General features: G+C 30.1%; 1 protein-coding gene across 3 annotated transcripts in view; it reads left to right on the forward strand.

Annotated features, from left to right (window-relative positions):
- Positions 1–747: 747 nt before the first annotated feature.
- The window catches only part of LOC145933994 (cell adhesion molecule 1-like), a 153,086-nt gene continuing 126,001 nt past the window's right edge, over positions 748–27,832 (forward strand). The window contains exon 1 of one of the 3 annotated variants that reach the window (XM_083034121.1): positions 748–1,542. The gene's annotated coding sequence lies outside the window, so the exon portion shown is untranslated. Of the gene's footprint in view, positions 1,543–3,537; positions 3,622–27,832 lie in introns of those variants that run through there. The other 2 variants (XM_083034113.1, XM_083034114.1) reach the window with 2 other exon arrangements.

A 27,832-nucleotide genomic window follows, 5' to 3' on the forward strand; every position in this document is an offset into this window, starting at 1 on the left:
ACTCAAGATAGAATTCTATTTACAATTTTATATACTACATGTTTAACGTATATATGTGTATATATATATATGCTTATATGTATATAATATTATATAATGTACATATGTAATATATATACATATAAGGATATATGTACATTTATACGTTGACATGTTGAAATTGTAAATAGATTTCTATCTTGAATTTTGTAGCGAATTATATGCAAATTATATGCGAATTTATCACAAAAATTCGTAACAGAATTTTATTTATAATTTTATACGCCATGCAAAATACCGAAATATTAAAATATATATATATATATAAGGATACGCATGTATACATTAAATATGTATAAAAATTGTTAATAGAATTCTAGCTTGATTTTGTAGCAAATTATATGTGCATATATCTTTTAATTCTATTGCCATAAAAATGATCAAGATTTCAAAAAAGCATTGTTAGAGTCTAACTTTCTTATCTTTAGTTGTGGTCCAGAAGACGCTACAAATGCTTCCCAGCGTTTGATCGTAATCAGGACGAAAAGATTTCTTTATCCTGATTAGTAAACGTAATGCTTTGAAATATATCTGTAGCGTCTTCCGACAACAGTCTTTGTTTACAACGCCAAGGTTTTTATCGCAACTTGCGACGCTCTCTGCCTCTGAGCGACGCGTGCCCCCTCTTCACATACTCCATGCCTATATCTATTTGTCCATCTATACTTCGCGTAATCGTCTCAGTCACGTCGCATTAGCCCGGGTGTATGGATGAGTTGTCGTCGCTCTACGCCACCGACGCGCGCTTTTTATAATTCGTGAAGTTTATAATTTTCACGTGCGGACAAAGTTCGGAAGTGCTAAATTAGACAATGAGTGATTAACTCAGTGCATTTATTAGTTGGCGCGATCGCAATTATTGCGTCTTTCAATATTCGTAAACGGTGTGATTTACCGTTGGGACATTGCGGACATCAAAATTCCAGTTTTTTCAAGTTCGTACGTTCATCGCGAAAACATTCAACGAAATGTTTCTGTTGTATTATAGACCGAGGATCTCTCTGTCCTGATTACTAGTGATTAAACGCGCGCGCGTGTGTGTATATAGTAATTATATATATCGCAGAAACTGTGAGCCCGCGCGTAGAAATTAATTGCCGCACATTACCGTAAGCCGAAGTAATTCGTATCAGAACGGTCGTAGGTTAGCTCTGTGCGCGTATCGGACCGCTATGACGGGTGAAATACATAGTCGATAGCAGTTATACGTCCCTTACGTTTGTAATAGCGATGCAGCACGGTGTGCGAGTACGTTATCGGACAGTGTAGACGTTGGCATCCACCGCGGATGTACCGTATGTGTGAACCACGCGCAATGCAGATTGTCGCAGTCAGTAGTTTACCGTAATAACCAGCAGGTCAGACAAGCCGGTGTATCGAGTCGATGGAGTCGGTATGCCCTGGGACAGGCCCGTGTCGACGGTGTGATACGTTTATGTTACATCTTCGCGTCATGATATTCAGGGACAACGGCCGTTACGTCGCATACGCAGCCACATTCAGGTAACACACATTCAGGTTAATCAGTGAACGTGATGTCTCTCGCGACTGCAATTTCATATTAATATATAATTAATAATTTTTTCCGCAATGATACATGTTTGTTATATAATTGATAAATTACTTATTTAATAAATATATAATTTTATATCATAATTATATATATCCTTTTCTAAAAAAGTTAAGTAAATTCGATACTCACACACATATATTGAAGTTTATTGTCGCTTTTCCTTGATACTCATTGACTGTTCAGATTCGCGTTGTGTTTTATATTTGTAGCATCGAGCTGTCGTCGTGAGGATTAACAGTTTGACAGTTTGTCCAAAATAAAATTAAATAAAATAATATTATATATGTTTTAAATAATATATATTATAATACTTTAAACTCGGTTAATATTTTTCATAGCTATCAGCTGATTATCGTCAAAAAATATTAATATCACGGATAAAGTATTATAACATATTATATTACTTACAACATATTATTTTAATTATAATAATATGTTGTAAATAATATAATATGTCATAATATATACTTCTAATATATACTTTGTCCGCGATTAATATTTTTTGACAGAAATCAGCAGGTAATTGTCAAAAATATTAATCAAATTTAAAGTATTAAAATAACATATTATTTAAAACATATTATTTTATTTTATTGTGGACAAACCCTCGCGATGACAGTCTCTCAATGCTATGAATATAACGCAAAACGCAAATCGAAGCAGCTAATCAACATTGCGAAAAAGAACGACATTCAACGACAACTGTGAGATATGCAAATTAAATTTAGGGCCAGTTTCACCAACGTCGATTAATTTCAACCTCTGATTAAATTATATCTTTGTCTCTTTTCAGATACATTCTTTAAAAGAGACAAAGATGTAATTTAATCGGCCGATTGAATTAATCGGATATTAAATGAAAAAATTTGTACGCTGGTATGTTTATGATACAAAAATCTGCAATCAATGTACTATCGGAATATACAAGCGATAAATTTTAGGCTCTTTTTAAAATATTAAATATCAATCTCTTGTAACTATAAAGTATCGATATTTTCAATAGATATTAAATATTTTAAAAGGAGCCAAAAATTCATCGTATATTTTTATAGTACACTTTTTAAAGATTATTTTATCCTAAACATACGAGCGTATACAAATTCTCTTATTTAATATACGTAATATAAATCTGCGTTGTATACCGTTCGCTTAACGATTAGCATTAATAATTATCGATAAAACTAGAAAAAACGTCAAAACCGCATGGCTCTATATCTATTATAGTTTCCGAGATATCGATTTATTTCACTTTTTCCACTTTTACGTCGGGCCAGAAATTTTTCTATCTTCCGACGAATAAAAATTTTTTAAAAGTTTTTATAGTTTTGTTGACAATTTTGGGTAGCACCTCACGAATTCTACCAATAACTATTAATGCTCGAAGCGCTAGGATTGATATATAAAAAGTTATCGCAAATTTTAGTATGACAGGTCGACTTTAAACTGGCCCGACGTAAAAGTGGAAAAAGTGAAATAAATCGATAATTCGGAAACTATAATAGATAGAGCCATGCGGTTTTCACGTTTTTTTGTCTTATCGAGTACGATTCAAACTTTAACGTCTTTCACCAGAACTTGATATTTTAGAAATATCTTCGATATTACAATATGTTTTTTTATCTCTATAAAAATTGCACAACTCTTTCAAAAATAATCAAGAACTATGTAACTATTAAACAATTAAAATTTACTCACCTCACGGTTGCTCCTTTGTTGCCCGATGCCTCCCCGGGCCTCCTCGTACAAGTTTCGAAACACTTGCACTCGCGTTACTTTTTTCCGTTTGCGACGCGCGGCGACGCCCGGTTTTAGCTATCACATTTTTGACGCGTTTCGGTAAAACGCGAGACTCACGAGAGCTTATTCGCGCACGAAAACCGAAGCTCCGTTTTCGCGTCGCCGCGCGTCACAAACGGAACAAAGTGTTTGTGTTGTGAACGTGAGTGTTTCGAAACTTCTACGAGGAGGAGGCCCGGGGTGGCATCGGGCAACGGCAAAGCAACCATATGGTAAATAATTTATTTATTATAATAATAAAAAGCCGTTATATATTGATTTTTATTTATTATATATATATATATATATATAATGATCAAAGAAAAATGCGAGATAGAATATGACAAAATTATTTTATTAAATCATAAATAGTTTTCATAATGTTTCGGGATGATAACAATTAGCTGGACACACTGTGTCCTTGTTTGCACTGGATATTCAAGCAACGAAATTTGAAACGATAAGATAATAATGTTATTCCGAGGAGTGTCTTACTGTCGCAGTACATGTATCGACATGTACATTTTTTCTGGAATTACACATTACTTAGCATTGATCTACATTCTACATTAATCCACAAGCATAAATTAATAATAACCCAGAAAAAATTAAAACGTTTTGAAAAGTAAAAATAATGTTGTCGTTTTTTTAAAATTATTTTATTAAATATTATAATTTATATGAAATCATTAATATTTAATTTTTAATTTGTTCAGATCTAATCGAATTTTATTTCTATTTTGTGTGTGTTCAAGTTTATATATAAGAAATTTTTATTAAAAATGTTTTTTTTTGTTAATTTTTAAAAATATTTTAAGCACGAAGTTTAAAAGAAGACACTTTTTTAAATTTATAATTAGGAATGCGTAACTTTTTGTTATATCTTAATTATAATATAAAAATATAATATAATTTTAATCACTTTTTTATTCACTTTTACCACTTTCACGTCGGGCCAGAAATTTTTCGAGCTGTCATACGAAAGTTAGCAATAACTTTTTATATATTAATCCTAGCGCTTCGAGAATTAATAGTTATTGGTAGAACTCGTCCGGTGCTACCCAAAATTGTCAAGAAAACTATCAGAACTTTAAAAAAATTTTTTTTAAAGTTGACATGTCGAAAAATTTCTGTCCCGCGGAATAAAATTTTTTTTACAGTTCTGATCAGGCTCCAAGCATTAGTAGTTATTGACAGAACAAGTAAAAACGTGGAAACCGCATGTCTCTATTTATTATAGTTTAAAAGATATCGATTTATTTCACTTTTAGCACTTTTCCGTCGGGCCAGATATTTTTCGACCTGTCATACGAAAGTTTGCAATAACTTTTTATATATTAATCCTAGCGCTTCGAGAATTTATAGTTATTGGTAGAACTCGTCCGGTGCTACCCAAAATTGTCAAAATAACTATAGAAACATTAAAAAATTTTTATTTATTGTCGAAAAATTTCTATGTCCCGGTGAATAAATAATTTTTAACAGTTCTGATAATGAGGCTTCGAGCATTAATAGTAATTAATAAAACAAGTAAAAACGTGGAAACCGCATGTCTCTATTTATTATAATTTAAAAGATATCGATTTATTTCACTTTTACCACTTTTCCGTCGGGCCAGAAACTTTTAGACCTGTCATACGAAAAGTGGCGATAACTTTTTATATAACAATCTCAGCGCTTCGAGCAATAATAGTTGTTAATAAAACTCGTCAGGTGCTACCCAAAATTGTCAAAATAACTATAGAAACATTAAAAAATTTTTATTTATTGTCGAAAAATTTCTATGTCCCGGTGAATAAATAATTTTTAACAGTTCTGATAATGAGGCTTCGAGCATTAATAGTAATTAATAAAACAAATAAAAATGTGGAAACCGCATGTCTCTATTTATTATAATTTAAAAGATATCGATTTATTTCACTTTTACCACTTTTCCGTCGGGCCAGATATTTTTCGACCTGTCATACGAAAGTTTGCAATAACTTTTTATATATTAATCCTAGCGCTTCGAGAATTAATAGTTATTGGTAGAACTCGTCCGGTGCTACCCAAAATTGTTAAAATAACTATAGAAACATTAAAACAATTTTTATTTATTGTCGAAAAATTTCTATGTCCCGGTGAATAAATAATTTTTAACAGTTCTGATAATGAGGCTTGGAGAATTAATAATTATTGATAAAACAAGTAAAAACGTGGAAACCGCATGTCTCTATTTATTATAGTTTAAAAGATATCGATTTATTTCACTTTTAGCACTTTTACGTCGGGCCAGAAATTTTTAGACCTGTCATACGAAAAGTGGCAATAAGTTTTTATATAACAATCTCAGCGCTTCGAGCAATAATAGTTGTTAATAAAACTCGTCAGGTGCTACCCAAAATTGTCAAGAAAACTATAGAAACTTTAAAAAAATTTTTATTTATTGTCGAAATATTTCTATGTCCCGGTGAATAAATAATTTTTAACAGTTCTGAAAATGAGGCTTCGAGCATTAATAGTAATTAATAAAACAAGTAAAAACGTGGAAACCGCATGTCTCTATTTATTATAATTTAAAAGATATCGATTTATTTCACTTTTACCACTTTTCCGTCGGGCCAGATATTTTTCGACCTGTCATACGAAAGTTTGCAATAACTTTTTATATATTAATCCTAGCGCTTCGAGAATTAATAGTTATTGGTAGAACTCGTCCGGTGCTACCCAAAATTGTCAAAATAACTATAGAAACATTAAAAAATTTTTATTTATTGTCGAAAAATTTCTATGTCCCGGTGAATAAATAATTTTTAACAGTTCTGATAATGAGGCTTCGAGCATTAATAGTAATTAATAAAACAAGTAAAAACGTGGAAACCGCATGTCTCTATTTATTATAATTTAAAAGATATCGATTTATTTCACTTTTAGCACTTTTCCGTCGGGCCAGATATCGACCTGTCATACGAAAGTTTGCAATAACTTTTTATATATTAATCCTAGCGCTTCGAGAATTAATAGTTATTGGTAGAACTCGTCCGGTGCTACCCAAAATTGTCAAAATAACTATAGAAACATTAAAAAATTTTTATTTATTGTCGAAAAATTTCTATGTCCCGGTGAATAAATAATTTTTAACAGTTCTGATAATGAGGCTTGGAGAATTAATAATTATTGATAAAACAAGTAAAAACGTGGAAACCGCATGTCTCTATTTATTATAATTTAAAAGATATCGATTTATTTCACTTTTACCACTTTTCCGTCGGGCCAGAAACTTTTAGACCTGTCATACGAAAAGTGGCGATAACTTTTTATATAACAATCTCAGCGCTTCGAGCAATAATAGTTGTTTATAAAACTCGTCTGGTGCTACCCAAAATTGTCAAGAAAACTATAGAAACTTTAAAAACATTTTTTTTTTAGTTGACATACGTCGAAAAATTTCTATGTCCCGCTGAATAAATAATTTATAACAGTTCTGATAATCAGGCTTCGAGCATTAATAGTAATTAATAAAACAAGTAAAAACGTGGAAACCGCATGTCTCTATTTATTATAATTTAAAAGATATCGATTTATTTCACTTTTACCACTTTTCCGTCGGGCCAGATATTTTTCGACCTGTCATACGAAAGTTTGCAATAACTTTTTATATATTAATCCTAGCGCTTCGAGAATTAATAGTTATTGGTAGAACTCGTCCGGTGCTACCCAAAATTGTTAAAATAACTATAGAAACATTAAAACAATTTTTATTTATTGTCGAAAAATTTCTATGTCCCGGTGAATAAATAATTTTTAACAGTTCTGAAAATGAGGCTTCGAGCATTAATAGTAATTAATAAAACAAGTAAAAACGTGGAAACCGCATGTCTCTATTTATTATAATTTAAAAGATATCGATTTATTTCACTTTTACCACTTTTCCGTCGGGCCAGATATTTTTCGACCTGTCATACGAAAGTTTGCAATAACTTTTTATATATTAATCCTAGCGCTTCGAGAATTAATAGTTATTGGTAGAACTCGTCCGGTGCTACCCAAAATTGTCAAAATAACTATAGAAACATTAAAAAATTTTTATTTATTGTCGAAAAATTTCTATGTCCCGGTGAATAAATAATTTTTAACAGTTCTGATAATGAGGCTTCGATCATTAATAGTAATTAATAAAACAAGTAAAAACGTGGAAACCGCATGTCTCTATTTATTATAATTTAAAAGATATCGATTTATTTCACTTTTAGCACTTGTCCGTCGGGCCAGATATCGACCTGTCATACGAAAGTTTGCAATAACTTTTTATATATTAATCCTAGCGCTTCGAGAATTAATAGTTATTGGTAGAACTCGTCCGGTGCTACCCAAAATTGTCAAAATAACTATAGAAACATTAAAAAATTTTTATTTATTGTCGAAAAATTTCTATGTCCCGGTGAATAAATAATTTTTAACAGTTCTTATAATGAGGCTTGGAGAATTAATAATTATTGATAAAACAAGTAAAAACGTGGAAACCGCATGTCTCTATTTATTATAATTTAAAAGATATCGATTTATTTCACTTTTACCACTTTTACGTCGGGCCAGAAATTTTTAGACCTGTCATACGAAAAGTGGCGATAAGTTTTTATATAACAATCTCAGCGCTTCGAGCAATAATAGTTGTTAATAAAACTCGTCTGGTGCTACCCAAAATTGTCAAGAAAACTATAGAAACTTTAAAAAAATTTTTATTTATTGTCGAAAAATTTCTATGTCCAGGTGAATAAATAATTTTTAACAGTTCTGAAAATGAGGCTTCGAGCATTAATAGTAATTAATAAAACAAGTAAAAACGTGGAAACCGCATGTCTCTATTTATTATAATTTAAAAGATATCGATTTATTTCACTTTTACCACTTTTCCGTCGGGCCAGATATTTTTCGACCTGTCATACGAAAGTTTGCAATAACTTTTTATATATTAATCCTAGCGCTTCGAGAATTAATAGTTATTGGTAGAACTCGTCCGGTGCTACCCAAAATTGTTAAAATAACTATAGAAACATTAAAACAATTTTTATTTATTGTCGAAAAATTTCTATGTCCCGGTGAATAAATAATTTTTAACAGTTCTGAAAATGAGGCTTCGAGCATTAATAGTAATTAATAAAACAAGTAAAAACGTGGAAACCGCATGTCTCTATTTATTATAATTTAAAAGATATCGATTTATTTCACTTTTACCACTTTTCCGTCGGGCCAGATATTTTTCGACCTGTCATACGAAAGTTTGCAATAACTTTTTATATATTAATCCTAGCGCTTCGAGAATTAATAGTTATTGGTAGAACTCGTCCGGTGCTACCCAAAATTGTTAAAATAACTATAGAAACATTAAAACAATTTTTATTTATTGTCGAAAAATTTCTATGTCCCGGTGAATAAATAATTTTTAACAGTTCTGATAATGAGGCTTGGAGAATTAATAATTATTGATAAAACAAGTAAAAACGTGGAAACCGCATGTCTCTATTTATTATAGTTTAAAAGATATCGATTTATTTCACTTTTAGCACTTTTACGTCGGGCCAGAAATTTTTAGACCTGTCATACGAAAAGTGGCGATAAGTTTTTATATAACAATCTCAGCGCTTCGAGCAATAATAGTTGTTAATAAAACTCGTCTGGTGCTACCCAAAATTGTCAAGAAAACTATAGAAACTTTAAAAAAATTTTTATTTATTGTCGAAAAATTTCTATGTCCAGGTGAATAAATAATTTTTAACAGTTCTGAAAATGAGGCTTCGAGCATTAATAGTAATTAATAAAACAAGTAAAAACGTGGAAACCGCATGTCTCTATTTATTATAATTTAAAAGATATCGATTTATTTCACTTTTAGCACTTTTCCGTCGAGCCAGATATCGACCTGTCATACGAAAGTTTGCAATAACTTTTTATATATTAATCCTAGCGCTTCGAGAATTAATAGTTATTGGTAGAACTCGTCCGGTGCTACCCAAAATTGTCAAAATAACTATAGAAACATTAAAAAATTTTTATTTATTGTCGAAAAATTTCTATGTCCCGGTGAATAAATAATTTTTAACAGTTTTGATAATGAGGCTTGGAGAATTAATAATTATTGATAAAACAAGTAAAAACGTGGAAACCGCATGTCTCTATTTATTATAGTTTAAAAGATATCGATTTATTTCACTTTTAGCACTTTTACGTCGGGCCAGAAATTTTTAGACCTGTCATACGAAAAGTGGCGATAACTTTTTATATAACAATCTCAGCGCTTCGAGCAATAATAGTTGTTAATAAAACTCGTCAGGTGCTACCCAAAATTGTCAAGAAAACTATAGAAACTTTAAAAACATTTTTTTTTTAGTTGACATACGTCGAAAAATTTCTATGTCCCGGTGAATAAATAATTTTTAACAGTTCTGAAAATGAGGCTTCGAGCATTAATAGTAATTAATAAAACAAGTAAAAACGTGGAAACCGCATGTCTCTATTTATTATAATTTAAAAGATATCGATTTATTTCACTTTTACCACTTTTCCGTCGGGCCAGATATTTTTCGACCTGTCATACGAAAGTTTGCAATAACTTTTTATATATTAATCCTAGCGCTTCGAGAATTAATAGTTATTGGTAGAACTCGTCCGGTGCTACCCAAAATTGTCAAAATAACTATAGAAACATTAAAAAATTTTTATTTATTGTCGAAAAATTTCTATGTCCCGGTGAATAAATAATTTTTAACAGTTCTGATAATGAGGCTTCGAGCATTAATAGTAATTAATAAAACAAGTAAAAACGTGGAAACCGCATGTCTCTATTTATTATAATTTAAAAGATATCGATTTATTTCACTTTTAGCACTTGTCCGTCGGGCCAGATATCGACCTGTCATACGAAAGTTTGCAATAACTTTTTATATATTAATCCTAGCGCTTCGAGAATTAATAGTTATTGGTAGAACTCGTCCGGTGCTACCCAAAATTGTCAAAATAACTATAGAAACATTAAAAAATTTTTATTTATTGTCGAAAAATTTCTATGTCCCGGTGAATAAATAATTTTTAACAGTTCTGATAATGAGGCTTGGAGAATTAATAATTATTGATAAAACAAGTAAAAACGTGGAAACCGCATGTCTCTATTTATTATAATTTAAAAGATATCGATTTATTTCACTTTTACCACTTTTCCGTCGGGCCAGAAACTTTTAGACCTGTCATACGAAAAGTGGCGATAACTTTTTATATAACAATCTCAGCGCTTCGAGCAATAATAGTTGTTTATAAAACTCGTCTGGTGCTACCCAAAATTGTCAAGAAAACTATAGAAACTTTAAAAACATTTTTTTTTTAGTTGACATACGTCGAAAAATTTCTATGTCCCGGTGAATAAATAATTTTTAACATTTCTGAAAATGAGGCTTCGAGCATTAATAGTAATTAATAAAACAAGTAAAAACGTGGAAACCGCATGTCTCTATTTATTATAATTTAAAAGATATCGATTTATTTCACTTTTACCACTTTTCCGTCGGGCCAGATATTTTTCGACCTGTCATACGAAAGTTTGCAATAACTTTTTATATATTAATCCTAGCGCTTCGAGAATTAATAGTTATTGGTAGAACTCGTCCGGTGCTACCCAAAATTGTCAAAATAACTATAGAAACATTAAAAAATTTTTATTTATTGTCGAAAAATTTCTATGTTCCGGTGAATAAATAATTTTTAACAGTTCTGATAATGAGGCTTCGAGCATTAATAGTAATTAATAAAACAAGTAAAAACGTGGAAACCGCATGTCTCTATTTATTATAATTTAAAAGATATCGATTTATTTCACTTTTACCACTTTTCCGTCGGGCCAGAAATTTTTAGACCTGTCATACGAAAAGTGGCGATAAGTTTTTATATAACAATCTCAGCGCTTCGAGTAATAATAGTTGTTAATAAAACTCGTCAGGTGCTACCCAAAATTGTCAAGAAAACTATAGAAACTTTAAAAACATTTTTTTTTTAGTTGACATACGTCGAAAATTTCTATGTCCCGCTGAATAAATAATTTATAACAGTTCTGATAATCAGGCTTCGAGCATTAATAGTAATTAATAAAACAAGTCAAAACGTGGAAACCGCATGTCTCTATTTATTATAATTTAAAAGATATCGATTTATTTCACTTTTACCACTTTTCCGTCGGGCCAGATATTTTTCGACCTGTCATACGAAAGTTTGCAATAACTTTTTATATATTAATCCTAGCGCTTCGAGAATTAATAGTTATTGGTAGAACTCGTCCGGTGCTACCCAAAATTGTTAAAATAACTATAGAAACATTAAAACAATTTTTATTTATTGTCGAAAAATTTCTATGTCCCGGTGAATAAATAATTTTTAACAGTTCTGATAATGAGGCTTGGAGAATTAATAATTATTGATAAAACAAGTAAAAACGTGGAAACCGCATGTCTCTATTTATTATAGTTTAAAAGATATCGATTTATTTCACTTTTAGCACTTTTACGTCGGGCCAGAAATTTTTAGACCTGTCATACGAAAAGTGGCGATAAGTTTTTATATAACAATCTCAGCGCTTCGAGCAATAATAGTTGTTAATAAAACTCGTCTGGTGCTACCCAAAATTGTCAAGAAAACTATAGAAACTTTAAAAAAATTTTTATTTATTGTCGAAAAATTTCTATGTCCCGGTGAATAAATAATTTTTAACAGTTCTGATAATGAGGCTTGGAGAATTAATAATTATTGATAAAACAAGTAAAAACGTGGAAACCGCATGTCTCTATTTATTATAGTTTAAAAGATATCGATTTATTTCACTTTTAGCACTTTTACGTCGGGCCAGAAATTTTTAGACCTGTCATACGAAAAGTGGCGATAAGTTTTTATATAACAATCTCAGCGCTTCGAGCAATAATAGTTGTTAATAAAACTCGTCTGGTGCTACCCAAAATTGTCAAGAAAACTATAGAAACTTTAAAAACATTTTTTTTTTAGTTGACATACGTCGAAAAATTTCTATGTCCCGGTGAATAAATAATTTTTAACAGTTCTGAAAATGAGGCTTCGAGCATTAATAGTAATTAATAAAACAAGTAAAAACGTGGAAACCGCATGTCTCTATTTATTATAATTTAAAAGATATCGATTTATTTCACTTTTACCACTTTTCCGTCGGGCCAGATATTTTTCGACCTGTCATACGAAAGTTTGCAATAACTTTTTATATATTAATCCTAGCGCTTCGAGAATTAATAGTTATTGGTAGAACTCGTCCGGTGCTACCCAAAATTGTCAAAATAACTATAGAAACATTAAAAAATTTTTATTTATTGTCGAAAAATTTCTATGTCCCGGTGAATAAATAATTTTTAACAGTTCTGATAATGAGGCTTCGAGCATTAATAGTAATTAATAAAACAAGTAAAAACGTGGAAACCGCATGTCTCTATTTATTATAATTTAAAAGATATCGATTTATTTCACTTTTAGCACTTTTCCGTCGGGCCAGATATCGACCTGTCATACGAAAGTTTGCAATAACTTTTTATATATTAATCCTAGCGCTTCGAGAATTAATAGTTATTGGTAGAACTCGTCCGGTGCTACCCAAAATTGTCAAAATAACTATAGAAACATTAAAAAATTTTTATTTATTGTCGAAAAATTTCTATGTCCCGGTGAATAAATAATTTTTAACAGTTCTGATAATGAGGCTTGGAGAATTAATAATTATTGATAAAACAAGTAAAAACGTGGAAACCGCATGTCTCTATTTATTATAATTTAAAAGATATCGATTTATTTCACTTTTACCACTTTTCCGTCGGGCCAGAAACTTTTAGACCTGTCATACGAAAAGTGGCGATAACTTTTTATATAACAATCTCAGCGCTTCGAGCAATAATAGTTGTTTATAAAACTCGTCTGGTGCTACCCAAAATTGTCAAGAAAACTATAGAAACTTTAAAAACATTTTTTTTTTAGTTGACATACGTCGAAAAATTTCTATGTCCCGGTGAATAAATAATTTTTAACAGTTCTGAAAATGAGGCTTCGAGCATTAATAGTAATTAATAAAACAAGTAAAAACGTGGAAACCGCATGTCTCTATTTATTATAATTTAAAAGATATCGATTTATTTCACTTTTACCACTTTTCCGTCGGGCCAGAAATTTTTAGACCTGTCATACGAAAAGTGGCGATAAGTTTTTATATAACAATCTCAGCGCTTCGAGTAATAATAGTTGTTAATAAAACTCGTCAGGTGCTACCCAAAATTGTCAAGAAAACTATAGAAACTTTAAAAACATTTTTTTTTAGTTGACATACGTCGAAAATTTCTATGTCCCGCTGAATAAATAATTTATAACAGTTCTGATAATCAGGCTTCGAGCATTAATAGTAATTAATAAAACAAGTAAAAACGTGGAAACCGCATGTCTCTATTTATTATAATTTAAAAGATATCGATTTATTTCACTTTTACCACTTTTCCGTCGGGCCAGATATTTTTCGACCTGTCATACGAAAGTTTGCAATAACTTTTTATATATTAATCCTAGCGCTTCGAGAATTAATAGTTATTGGTAGAACTCGTCCGGTGCTACCCAAAATTGTTAAAATAACTATAGAAACATTAAAACAATTTTTATTTATTGTCGAAAAATTTCTATGTCCCGGTGAATAAATAATTTTTAACAGTTCTGATAATGAGGCTTGGAGAATTAATAATTATTGATAAAACAAGTAAAAACGTGGAAACCGCATGTCTCTATTTATTATAGTTTAAAAGATATCGATTTATTTCACTTTTAGCACTTTTACGTCGGGCCAGAAATTTTTAGACCTGTCATACGAAAAGTGGCGATAAGTTTTTATATAACAATCTCAGCGCTTCGAGCAATAATAGTTGTTAATAAAACTCGTCTGGTGCTACCCAAAATTGTCAAGAAAACTATAGAAACTTTAAAAAAATTTTTATTTATTGTCGAAAAATTTCTATGTCCAGGTGAATAAATAATTTTTAACAGTTCTGAAAATGAGGCTTCGAGCATTAATAGTAATTAATAAAACAAGTAAAAACGTGGAAACCGCATGTCTCTATTTATTATAATTTAAAAGATATCGATTTATTTCACTTTTACCACTTTTCCGTCGGGCCAGATATTTTTCGACCTGTCATACGAAAGTTTGCAATAACTTTTTATATATTAATCCTAGCGCTTCGAGAATTAATAGTTATTGGTAGAACTCGTCCGGTGCTACCCAAAATTGTTAAAATAACTATAGAAACATTAAAACAATTTTTATTTATTGTCGAAAAATTTCTATGTCCCGGTGAATAAATAATTTTTAACAGTTCTGAAAATGAGGCTTCGAGCATTAATAGTAATTAATAAAACAAGTAAAAACGTGGAAACCGCATGTCTCTATTTATTATAATTTAAAAGATATCGATTTATTTCACTTTTACCACTTTTCCGTCGGGCCAGATATTTTTCGACCTGTCATACGAAAGTTTGCAATAACTTTTTATATATTAATCCTAGCGCTTCGAGAATTAATAGTTATTGGTAGAACTCGTCCGGTGCTACCCAAAATTGTTAAAATAACTATAGAAACATTAAAACAATTTTTATTTATTGTCGAAAAATTTCTATGTCCCGGTGAATAAATAATTTTTAACAGTTCTGATAATGAGGCTTGGAGAATTAATAATTATTGATAAAACAAGTAAAAACGTGGAAACCGCATGTCTCTATTTATTATAGTTTAAAAGATATCGATTTATTTCACTTTTAGCACTTTTACGTCGGGCCAGAAATTTTTAGACCTGTCATACAAAAAGTGGCGATAAGTTTTTATATAACAATCTCAGCGCTTCGAGCAATAATAGTTGTTAATAAAACTCGTCTGGTGCTACCCAAAATTGTCAAGAAAACTATAGAAACTTTAAAAAAATTTTTATTTATTGTCGAAAAATTTCTATGTCCAGGTGAATAAATAATTTTTAACAGTTCTGAAAATGAGGCTTCGAGCATTAATAGTAATTAATAAAACAAGTAAAAACGTGGAAACCGCATGTCTCTATTTATTATAATTTAAAAGATATCGATTTATTTCACTTTTAGCACTTTTCCGTCGAGCCAGATATCGACCTGTCATACGAAAGTTTGCAATAACTTTTTATATATTAATCCTAGCGCTTCGAGAATTAATAGTTATTGGTAGAACTCGTCCGGTGCTACCCAAAATTGTCAAAATAACTATAGAAACATTAAAAAATTTTTATTTATTGTCGAAAAATTTCTATGTCCCGGTGAATAAATAATTTTTAACAGTTTTGATAATGAGGCTTGGAGAATTAATAATTATTGATAAAACAAGTAAAAACGTGGAAACCGCATGTCTCTATTTATTATAGTTTAAAAGATATCGATTTATTTCACTTTTAGCACTTTTACGTCGGGCCAGAAATTTTTAGACCTGTCATACGAAAAGTGGCGATAACTTTTTATATAACAATCTCAGCGCTTCGAGCAATAATAGTTGTTAATAAAACTCGTCAGGTGCTACCCAAAATTGTCAAGAAAACTATAGAAACTTTAAAAACATTTTTTTTTTAGTTGACATACGTCGAAAAATTTCTATGTCCCGGTGAATAAATAATTTTTAACATTTCTGAAAATGAGGCTTCGAGCATTAATAGTAATTAATAAAACAAGTAAAAACGTGGAAACCGCATGTCTCTATTTATTATAATTTAAAAGATATCGATTTATTTCACTTTTACCACTTTTCCGTCGGGCCAGATATTTTTCGACCTGTCATACGAAAGTTTGCAATAACTTTTTATATATTAATCCTAGCGCTTCGAGAATTAATAGTTATTGGTAGAACTCGTCCGGTGCTACCCAAAATTGTCAAAATAACTATAGAAACATTAAAAAATTTTTATTTATTGTCGAAAAATTTCTATGTTCCGGTGAATAAATAATTTTTAACAGTTCTGATAATGAGGCTTCGAGCATTAATAGTAATTAATAAAACAAGTAAAAACGTGGAAACCGCATGTCTCTATTTATTATAATTTAAAAGATATCGATTTATTTCACTTTTACCACTTTTCCGTCGGGCCAGATATTTTTCGACCTGTCATACGAAAGTTTGCAATAACTTTTTATATATTAATCCTAGCGCTTCGAGAATTAATAGTTATTGGTAGAACTCGTCCGGTGCTACCCAAAATTGTCAAAATAACTATAGAAACATTAAAAAATTTTTATTTATTGTCGAAAAATTTCTATGTCCCGGTGAATAAATAATTTTTAACAGTTCTGATAATGAGGCTTCGAGCATTAATAGTAATTAATAAAACAAGTAAAAACGTGGAAACCGCATGTCTCTATTTATTATAATTTAAAAGATATCGATTTATTTCACTTTTAGCACTTGTCCGTCGGGCCAGATATCGACCTGTCATACGAAAGTTTGCAATAACTTTTTATATATTAATCCTAGCGCTTCGAGAATTAATAGTTATTGGTAGAACTCGTCCGGTGCTACCCAAAATTGTCAAAATAACTATAGAAACATTAAAAAATTTTTATTTATTGTCGAAAAATTTCTATGTCCCGGTGAATAAATAATTTTTAACAGTTCTGATAATGAGGCTTGGAGAATTAATAATTATTGATAAAACAAGTAAAAACGTGGAAACCGCATGTCTCTATTTATTATAATTTAAAAGATATCGATTTATTTCACTTTTACCACTTTTCCGTCGGGCCAGAAACTTTTAGACCTGTCATACGAAAAGTGGCGATAACTTTTTATATAACAATCTCAGCGCTTCGAGCAATAATAGTTGTTTATAAAACTCGTCTGGTGCTACCCAAAATTGTCAAGAAAACTATAGAAACTTTAAAAACATTTTTTTTTTAGTTGACATACGTCGAAAAATTTCTATGTCCCGGTGAATAAATAATTTTTAACATTTCTGAAAATGAGGCTTCGAGCATTAATAGTAATTAATAAAACAAGTAAAAACGTGGAAACCGCATGTCTCTATTTATTATAATTTAAAAGATATCGATTTATTTCACTTTTACCACTTTTCCGTCGGGCCAGATATTTTTCGACCTGTCATACGAAAGTTTGCAATAACTTTTTATATATTAATCCTAGCGCTTCGAGAATTAATAGTTATTGGTAGAACTCGTCCGGTGCTACCCAAAATTGTCAAAATAACTATAGAAACATTAAAAAATTTTTATTTATTGTCGAAAAATTTCTATGTTCCGGTGAATAAATAATTTTTAACAGTTCTGATAATGAGGCTTCGAGCATTAATAGTAATTAATAAAACAAGTAAAAACGTGGAAACCGCATGTCTCTATTTATTATAATTTAAAAGATATCGATTTATTTCACTTTTACCACTTTTCCGTCGGGCCAGAAATTTTTAGACCTGTCATACGAAAAGTGGCGATAAGTTTTTATATAACAATCTCAGCGCTTCGAGTAATAATAGTTGTTAATAAAACTCGTCAGGTGCTACCCAAAATTGTCAAGAAAACTATAGAAACTTTAAAAACATTTTTTTTTTAGTTGACATACGTCGAAAATTTCTATGTCCCGCTGAATAAATAATTTATAACAGTTCTGATAATCAGGCTTCGAGCATTAATAGTAATTAATAAAACAAGTCAAAACGTGGAAACCGCATGTCTCTATTTATTATAATTTAAAAGATATCGATTTATTTCACTTTTACCACTTTTCCGTCGGGCCAGATATTTTTCGACCTGTCATACGAAAGTTTGCAATAACTTTTTATATATTAATCCTAGCGCTTCGAGAATTAATAGTTATTGGTAGAACTCGTCCGGTGCTACCCAAAATTGTTAAAATAACTATAGAAACATTAAAACAATTTTTATTTATTGTCGAAAAATTTCTATGTCCCGGTGAATAAATAATTTTTAACAGTTCTGATAATGAGGCTTGGAGAATTAATAATTATTGATAAAACAAGTAAAAACGTGGAAACCGCATGTCTCTATTTATTATAGTTTAAAAGATATCGATTTATTTCACTTTTAGCACTTTTACGTCGGGCCAGAAATTTTTAGACCTGTCATACGAAAAGTGGCGATAAGTTTTTATATAACAATCTCAGCGCTTCGAGCAATAATAGTTGTTAATAAAACTCGTCTGGTGCTACCCAAAATTGTCAAGAAAACTATAGAAACTTTAAAAAAATTTTTATTTATTGTCGAAAAATTTCTATGTCCCGGTGAATAAATAATTTTTAACAGTTCTGATAATGAGGCTTGGAGAATTAATAATTATTGATAAAACAAGTAAAAACGTGGAAACCGCATGTCTCTATTTATTATAGTTTAAAAGATATCGATTTATTTCACTTTTAGCACTTTTACGTCGGGCCAGAAATTTTTAGACCTGTCATACGAAAAGTGGCGATAAGTTTTTATATAACAATCTCAGCGCTTCGAGCAATAATAGTTGTTAATAAAACTCGTCTGGTGCTACCCAAAATTGTCAAGAAAACTATAGAAACTTTAAAAACATTTTTTTTTTAGTTGACATACGTCGAAAAATTTCTATGTCCCGGTGAATAAATAATTTTTAACAGTTCTGAAAATGAGGCTTCGAGCATTAATAGTAATTAATAAAACAAGTAAAAACGTGGAAACCGCATGTCTCTATTTATTATAATTTAAAAGATATCGATTTATTTCACTTTTACCACTTTTCCGTCGGGCCAGATATTTTTCGACCTGTCATACGAAAGTTTGCAATAACTTTTTATATATTAATCCTAGCGCTTCGAGAATTAATAGTTATTGGTAGAACTCGTCCGGTGCTACCCAAAATTGTCAAAATAACTATAGAAACATTAAAAAATTTTTATTTATTGTCGAAAAATTTCTATGTCCCGGTGAATAAATAATTTTTAACAGTTCTGATAATGAGGCTTCGAGCATTAATAGTAATTAATAAAACAAGTAAAAACGTGGAAACCGCATGTCTCTATTTATTATAATTTAAAAGATATCGATTTATTTCACTTTTAGCACTTTTCCGTCGGGCCAGATATCGACCTGTCATACGAAAGTTTGCAATAACTTTTTATATATTAATCCTAGCGCTTCGAGAATTAATAGTTATTGGTAGAACTCGTCCGGTGCTACCCAAAATTGTCAAAATAACTATAGAAACATTAAAAAATTTTTATTTATTGTCGAAAAATTTCTATGTCCCGGTGAATAAATAATTTTTAACAGTTCTGATAATGAGGCTTGGAGAATTAATAATTATTGATAAAACAAGTAAAAACGTGGAAACCGCATGTCTCTATTTATTATAATTTAAAAGATATCGATTTATTTCACTTTTACCACTTTTCCGTCGGGCCAGAAACTTTTAGACCTGTCATACGAAAAGTGGCGATAACTTTTTATATAACAATCTCAGCGCTTCGAGCAATAATAGTTGTTTATAAAACTCGTCTGGTGCTACCCAAAATTGTCAAGAAAACTATAGAAACTTTAAAAACATTTTTTTTTTAGTTGACATACGTCGAAAAATTTCTATGTCCCGGTGAATAAATAATTTTTAACAGTTCTGAAAATGAGGCTTCGAGCATTAATAGTAATTAATAAAACAAGTAAAAACGTGGAAACCGCATGTCTCTATTTATTATAATTTAAAAGATATCGATTTATTTCACTTTTACCACTTTTCCGTCGGGCCAGAAATTTTTAGACCTGTCATACGAAAAGTGGCGATAAGTTTTTATATAACAATCTCAGCGCTTCGAGTAATAATAGTTGTTAATAAAACTCGTCAGGTGCTACCCAAAATTGTCAAGAAAACTATAGAAACTTTAAAAACATTTTTTTTTAGTTGACATACGTCGAAAATTTCTATGTCCCGCTGAATAAATAATTTATAACAGTTCTGATAATCAGGCTTCGAGCATTAATAGTAATTAATAAAACAAGTAAAAACGTGGAAACCGCATGTCTCTATTTATTATAATTTAAAAGATATCGATTTATTTCACTTTTACCACTTTTCCGTCGGGCCAGATATTTTTCGACCTGTCATACGAAAGTTTGCAATAACTTTTTATATATTAATCCTAGCGCTTCGAGAATTAATAGTTATTGGTAGAACTCGTCCGGTGCTACCCAAAATTGTTAAAATAACTATAGAAACATTAAAACAATTTTTATTTATTGTCGAAAAATTTCTATGTCCCGGTGAATAAATAATTTTTAACAGTTCTGATAATGAGGCTTGGAGAATTAATAATTATTGATAAAACAAGTAAAAACGTGGAAACCGCATGTCTCTATTTATTATAGTTTAAAAGATATCGATTTATTTCACTTTTAGCACTTTTACGTCGGGCCAGAAATTTTTAGACCTGTCATACGAAAAGTGGCGATAAGTTTTTATATAACAATCTCAGCGCTTCGAGCAATAATAGTTGTTAATAAAACTCGTCTGGTGCTACCCAAAATTGTCAAGAAAACTATAGAAACTTTAAAAAAATTTTTATTTATTGTCGAAAAATTTCTATGTCCAGGTGAATAAATAATTTTTAACAGTTCTGAAAATGAGGCTTCGAGCATTAATAGTAATTAATAAAACAAGTAAAAACGTGGAAACCGCATGTCTCTATTTATTATAATTTAAAAGATATCGATTTATTTCACTTTTACCACTTTTCCGTCGGGCCAGATATTTTTCGACCTGTCATACGAAAGTTTGCAATAACTTTTTATATATTAATCCTAGCGCTTCGAGAATTAATAGTTATTGGTAGAACTCGTCCGGTGCTACCCAAAATTGTTAAAATAACTATAGAAACATTAAAACAATTTTTATTTATTGTCGAAAAATTTCTATGTCCCGGTGAATAAATAATTTTTAACAGTTCTGAAAATGAGGCTTCGAGCATTAATAGTAATTAATAAAACAAGTAAAAACGTGGAAACCGCATGTCTCTATTTATTATAATTTAAAAGATATCGATTTATTTCACTTTTACCACTTTTCCGTCGGGCCAGATATTTTTCGACCTGTCATACGAAAGTTTGCAATAACTTTTTATATATTAATCCTAGCGCTTCGAGAATTAATAGTTATTGGTAGAACTCGTCCGGTGCTACCCAAAATTGTTAAAATAACTATAGAAACATTAAAACAATTTTTATTTATTGTCGAAAAATTTCTATGTCCCGGTGAATAAATAATTTTTAACAGTTCTGATAATGAGGCTTGGAGAATTAATAATTATTGATAAAACAAGTAAAAACGTGGAAACCGCATGTCTCTATTTATTATAGTTTAAAAGATATCGATTTATTTCACTTTTAGCACTTTTACGTCGGGCCAGAAATTTTTAGACCTGTCATACAAAAAGTGGCGATAAGTTTTTATATAACAATCTCAGCGCTTCGAGCAATAATAGTTGTTAATAAAACTCGTCTGGTGCTACCCAAAATTGTCAAGAAAACTATAGAAACTTTAAAAAAATTTTTATTTATTGTCGAAAAATTTCTATGTCCAGGTGAATAAATAATTTTTAACAGTTCTGAAAATGAGGCTTCGAGCATTAATAGTAATTAATAAAACAAGTAAAAACGTGGAAACCGCATGTCTCTATTTATTATAATTTAAAAGATATCGATTTATTTCACTTTTAGCACTTTTCCGTCGAGCCAGATATCGACCTGTCATACGAAAGTTTGCAATAACTTTTTATATATTAATCCTAGCGCTTCGAGAATTAATAGTTATTGGTAGAACTCGTCCGGTGCTACCCAAAATTGTCAAAATAACTATAGAAACATTAAAAAATTTTTATTTATTGTCGAAAAATTTCTATGTCCCGGTGAATAAATAATTTTTAACAGTTTTGATAATGAGGCTTGGAGAATTAATAATTATTGATAAAACAAGTAAAAACGTGGAAACCGCATGTCTCTATTTATTATAGTTTAAAAGATATCGATTTATTTCACTTTTAGCACTTTTACGTCGGGCCAGAAATTTTTAGACCTGTCATACGAAAAGTGGCGATAACTTTTTATATAACAATCTCAGCGCTTCGAGCAATAATAGTTGTTAATAAAACTCGTCAGGTGCTACCCAAAATTGTCAAGAAAACTATAGAAACTTTAAAAACATTTTTTTTTTAGTTGACATACGTCGAAAAATTTCTATGTCCCGGTGAATAAATAATTTTTAACATTTCTGAAAATGAGGCTTCGAGCATTAATAGTAATTAATAAAACAAGTAAAAACGTGGAAACCGCATGTCTCTATTTATTATAATTTAAAAGATATCGATTTATTTCACTTTTACCACTTTTCCGTCGGGCCAGATATTTTTCGACCTGTCATACGAAAGTTTGCAATAACTTTTTATATATTAATCCTAGCGCTTCGAGAATTAATAGTTATTGGTAGAACTCGTCCGGTGCTACCCAAAATTGTCAAAATAACTATAGAAACATTAAAAAATTTTTATTTATTGTCGAAAAATTTCTATGTTCCGGTGAATAAATAATTTTTAACAGTTCTGATAATGAGGCTTCGAGCATTAATAGTAATTAATAAAACAAGTAAAAACGTGGAAACCGCATGTCTCTATTTATTATAATTTAAAAGATATCGATTTATTTCACTTTTACCACTTTTCCGTCGGGCCAGAAATTTTTAGACCTGTCATACGAAAAGTGGCGATAAGTTTTTATATAACAATCTCAGCGCTTCGAGTAATAATAGTTGTTAATAAAACTCGTCAGGTGCTACCCAAAATTGTCAAGAAAACTATAGAAACTTTAAAAACATTTTTTTTTTAGTTGACATACGTCGAAAATTTCTATGTCCCGCTGAATAAATAATTTATAACAGTTCTGATAATCAGGCTTCGAGCATTAATAGTAATTAATAAAACAAGTAAAAACGTGGAAACCGCATGTCTCTATTTATTATAATTTAAAAGATATCGATTTATTTCACTTTTACCACTTTTCCGTCGGGCCAGATATTTTTCGACCTGTCATACGAAAGTTTGCAATAACTTTTTATATATTAATCCTAGCGCTTCGAGAATTAATAGTTATTGGTAGAACTCGTCCGGTGCTACCCAAAATTGTTAAAATAACTATAGAAACATTAAAACAATTTTTATTTATTGTCGAAAAATTTCTATGTCCCGGTGAATAAATAATTTTTAACAGTTCTGATAATGAGGCTTGGAGAATTAATAATTATTGATAAAACAAGTAAAAACGTGGAAACCGCATGTCTCTATTTATTATAGTTTAAAAGATATCGATTTATTTCACTTTTAGCACTTTTACGTCGGGCCAGAAATTTTTAGACCTGTCATACGAAAAGTGGCGATAAGTTTTTATATAACAATCTCAGCGCTTCGAGCAATAATAGTTGTTAATAAAACTCGTCTGGTGCTACCCAAAATTGTCAAGAAAACTATAGAAACTTTAAAAAAATTTTTATTTATTGTCGAAAAATTTCTATGTCCCGGTGAATAAATAATTTTTAACAGTTCTGATAATGAGGCTTGGAGAATTAATAATTATTGATAAAACAAGTAAAAACGTGGAAACCGCATGTCTCTATTTATTATAGTTTAAAAGATATCGATTTATTTCACTTTTAGCACTTTTACGTCGGGCCAGAAATTTTTAGACCTGTCATACGAAAAGTGGCGATAAGTTTTTATATAACAATCTCAGCGCTTCGAGCAATAATAGTTGTTAATAAAACTCGTCTGGTGCTACCCAAAATTGTCAAGAAAACTATAGAAACTTTAAAAACATTTTTTTTTTAGTTGACATACGTCGAAAAATTTCTATGTCCCGGTGAATAAATAATTTTTAACAGTTCTGAAAATGAGGCTTCGAGCATTAATAGTAATTAATAAAACAAGTAAAAACGTGGAAACCGCATGTCTCTATTTATTATAATTTAAAAGATATCGATTTATTTCACTTTTACCACTTTTCCGTCGGGCCAGATATTTTTCGACCTGTCATACGAAAGTTTGCAATAACTTTTTATATATTAATCCTAGCGCTTCGAGAATTAATAGTTATTGGTAGAACTCGTCCGGTGCTACCCAAAATTGTCAAAATAACTATAGAAACATTAAAAAATTTTTATTTATTGTCGAAAAATTTCTATGTCCCGGTGAATAAATAATTTTTAACAGTTCTGATAATGAGGCTTCGAGCATTAATAGTAATTAATAAAACAAGTAAAAACGTGGAAACCGCATGTCTCTATTTATTATAATTTAAAAGATATCGATTTATTTCACTTTTAGCACTTTTCCGTCGGGCCAGATATCGACCTGTCATACGAAAGTTTGCAATAACTTTTTATATATTAATCCTAGCGCTTCGAGAATTAATAGTTATTGGTAGAACTCGGCCGGTGCTACCCAAAATTGTCAAAATAACTATAGAAACATTAAAAAATTTTTATTTATTGTCGAAAAATTTCTAAGTCCCGGTGAATAAATAATTTTTAACAGTTCTGATAATGAGGCTTGGAGAATTAATAATTATTGATAAAACAAGTAAAAACGTGGAAACCGCATGTCTCTATTTATTATAATTTAAAAGATATCGATTTATTTCACTTTTACCACTTTTCCGTCGGGCCAGAAACTTTTAGACCTGTCATACGAAAAGTGGCGATAACTTTTTATATAACAATCTCAGCGCTTCGAGCAATAATAGTTGTTTATAAAACTCGTCTGGTGCTACCCAAAATTGTCAAGAAAACTATAGAAACTTTAAAAACATTTTTTTTTTAGTTGACATACGTCGAAAAATTTCTATGTCCCGGTGAATAAATAATTTTTAACAGTTCTGAAAATGAGGCTTCGAGCATTAATAGTAATTAATAAAACAAGTAAAAACGTGGAAACCGCATGTCTCTATTTATTATAATTTAAAAGATATCGATTTATTTCACTTTTACCACTTTTCCGTCGGGCCAGAAATTTTTAGACCTGTCATACGAAAAGTGGCGATAAGTTTTTATATAACAATCTCAGCGCTTCGAGTAATAATAGTTGTTAATAAAACTCGTCAGGTGCTACCCAAAATTGTCAAGAAAACTATAGAAACTTTAAAAACATTTTTTTTTAGTTGACATACGTCGAAAATTTCTATGTCCCGCTGAATAAATAATTTATAACAGTTCTGATAATCAGGCTTCGAGCATTAATAGTAATTAATAAAACAAGTAAAAACGTGGAAACCGCATGTCTCTATTTATTATAATTTAAAAGATATCGATTTATTTCACTTTTACCACTTTTCCGTCGGGCCAGATATTTTTCGACCTGTCATACGAAAGTTTGCAATAACTTTTTATATATTAATCCTAGCGCTTCGAGAATTAATAGTTATTGGTAGAACTCGTCCGGTGCTACCCAAAATTGTTAAAATAACTATAGAAACATTAAAACAATTTTTATTTATTGTCGAAAAATTTCTATGTCCCGGTGAATAAATAATTTTTAACAGTTCTGAAAATGAGGCTTCGAGCATTAATAGTAATTAATAAAACAAGTAAAAACGTGGAAACCGCATGTCTCTATTTATTATAATTTAAAAGATATCGATTTATTTCACTTTTACCACTTTTCCGTCGGGCCAGATATTTTTCGACCTGTCATACGAAAGTTTGCAATAACTTTTTATATATTAATCCTAGCGCTTCGAGAATTAATAGTTATTGGTAGAACTCGTCCGGTGCTACCCAAAATTGTTAAAATAACTATAGAAACATTAAAACAATTTTTATTTATTGTCGAAAAATTTCTATGTCCCGGTGAATAAATAATTTTTAACAGTTCTGATAATGAGGCTTGGAGAATTAATAATTATTGATAAAACAAGTAAAAACGTGGAAACCGCATGTCTCTATTTATTATAGTTTAAAAGATATCGATTTATTTCACTTTTAGCACTTTTACGTCGGGCCAGAAATTTTTAGACCTGTCATACGAAAAGTGGCGATAAGTTTTTATATAACAATCTCAGCGCTTCGAGCAATAATAGTTGTTAATAAAACTCGTCTGGTGCTACCCAAAATTGTCAAGAAAACTATAGAAACTTTAAAAAAATTTTTATTTATTGTCGAAAAATTTCTATGTCCAGGTGAATAAATAATTTTTAACAGTTCTGAAAATGAGGCTTCGAGCATTAATAGTAATTAATAAAACAAGTAAAAACGTGGAAACCGCATGTCTCTATTTATTATAATTTAAAAGATATCGATTTATTTCACTTTTACCACTTTTCCGTCGGGCCAGATATTTTTCGACCTGTCATACGAAAGTTTGCAATAACTTTTTATATATTAATCCTAGCGCTTCGAGAATTAATAGTTATTGGTAGAACTCGTCCGGTGCTACCCAAAATTGTTAAAATAACTATAGAAACATTAAAACAATTTTTATTTATTGTCGAAAAATTTCTATGTCCCGGTGAATAAATAATTTTTAACAGTTCTGAAAATGAGGCTTCGAGCATTAATAGTAATTAATAAAACAAGTAAAAACGTGGAAACCGCATGTCTCTATTTATTATAATTTAAAAGATATCGATTTATTTCACTTTTACCACTTTTCCGTCGGGCCAGATATTTTTCGACCTGTCATACGAAAGTTTGCAATAACTTTTTATATATTAATCCTAGCGCTTCGAGAATTAATAGTTATTGGTAGAACTCGTCCGGTGCTACCCAAAATTGTTAAAATAACTATAGAAACATTAAAACAATTTTTATTTATTGTCGAAAAATTTCTATGTCCCGGTGAATAAATAATTTTTAACAGTTCTGATAATGAGGCTTGGAGAATTAATAATTATTGATAAAACAAGTAAAAACGTGGAAACCGCATGTCTCTATTTATTATAGTTTAAAAGATATCGATTTATTTCACTTTTAGCACTTTTACGTCGGGCCAGAAATTTTTAGACCTGTCATACAAAAAGTGGCGATAAGTTTTTATATAACAATCTCAGCGCTTCGAGCAATAATAGTTGTTAATAAAACTCGTCTGGTGCTACCCAAAATTGTCAAGAAAACTATAGAAACTTTAAAAAAATTTTTATTTATTGTCGAAAAATTTCTATGTCCAGGTGAATAAATAATTTTTAACAGTTCTGAAAATGAGGCTTCGAGCATTAATAGTAATTAATAAAACAAGTAAAAACGTGGAAACCGCATGTCTCTATTTATTATAATTTAAAAGATATCGATTTATTTCACTTTTAGCACTTTTCCGTCGAGCCAGATATCGACCTGTCATACGAAAGTTTGCAATAACT

Source organism: Prenolepis imparis, unplaced genomic scaffold (genome assembly GCF_030444845.1).
Source record: "Prenolepis imparis isolate NDT839.2.m4 unplaced genomic scaffold, iyPreImpa1.0 SCAF_3, whole genome shotgun sequence".
In the NCBI taxonomy this organism is placed as follows: domain Eukaryota; kingdom Metazoa; phylum Arthropoda; class Insecta; order Hymenoptera; family Formicidae; genus Prenolepis; species Prenolepis imparis.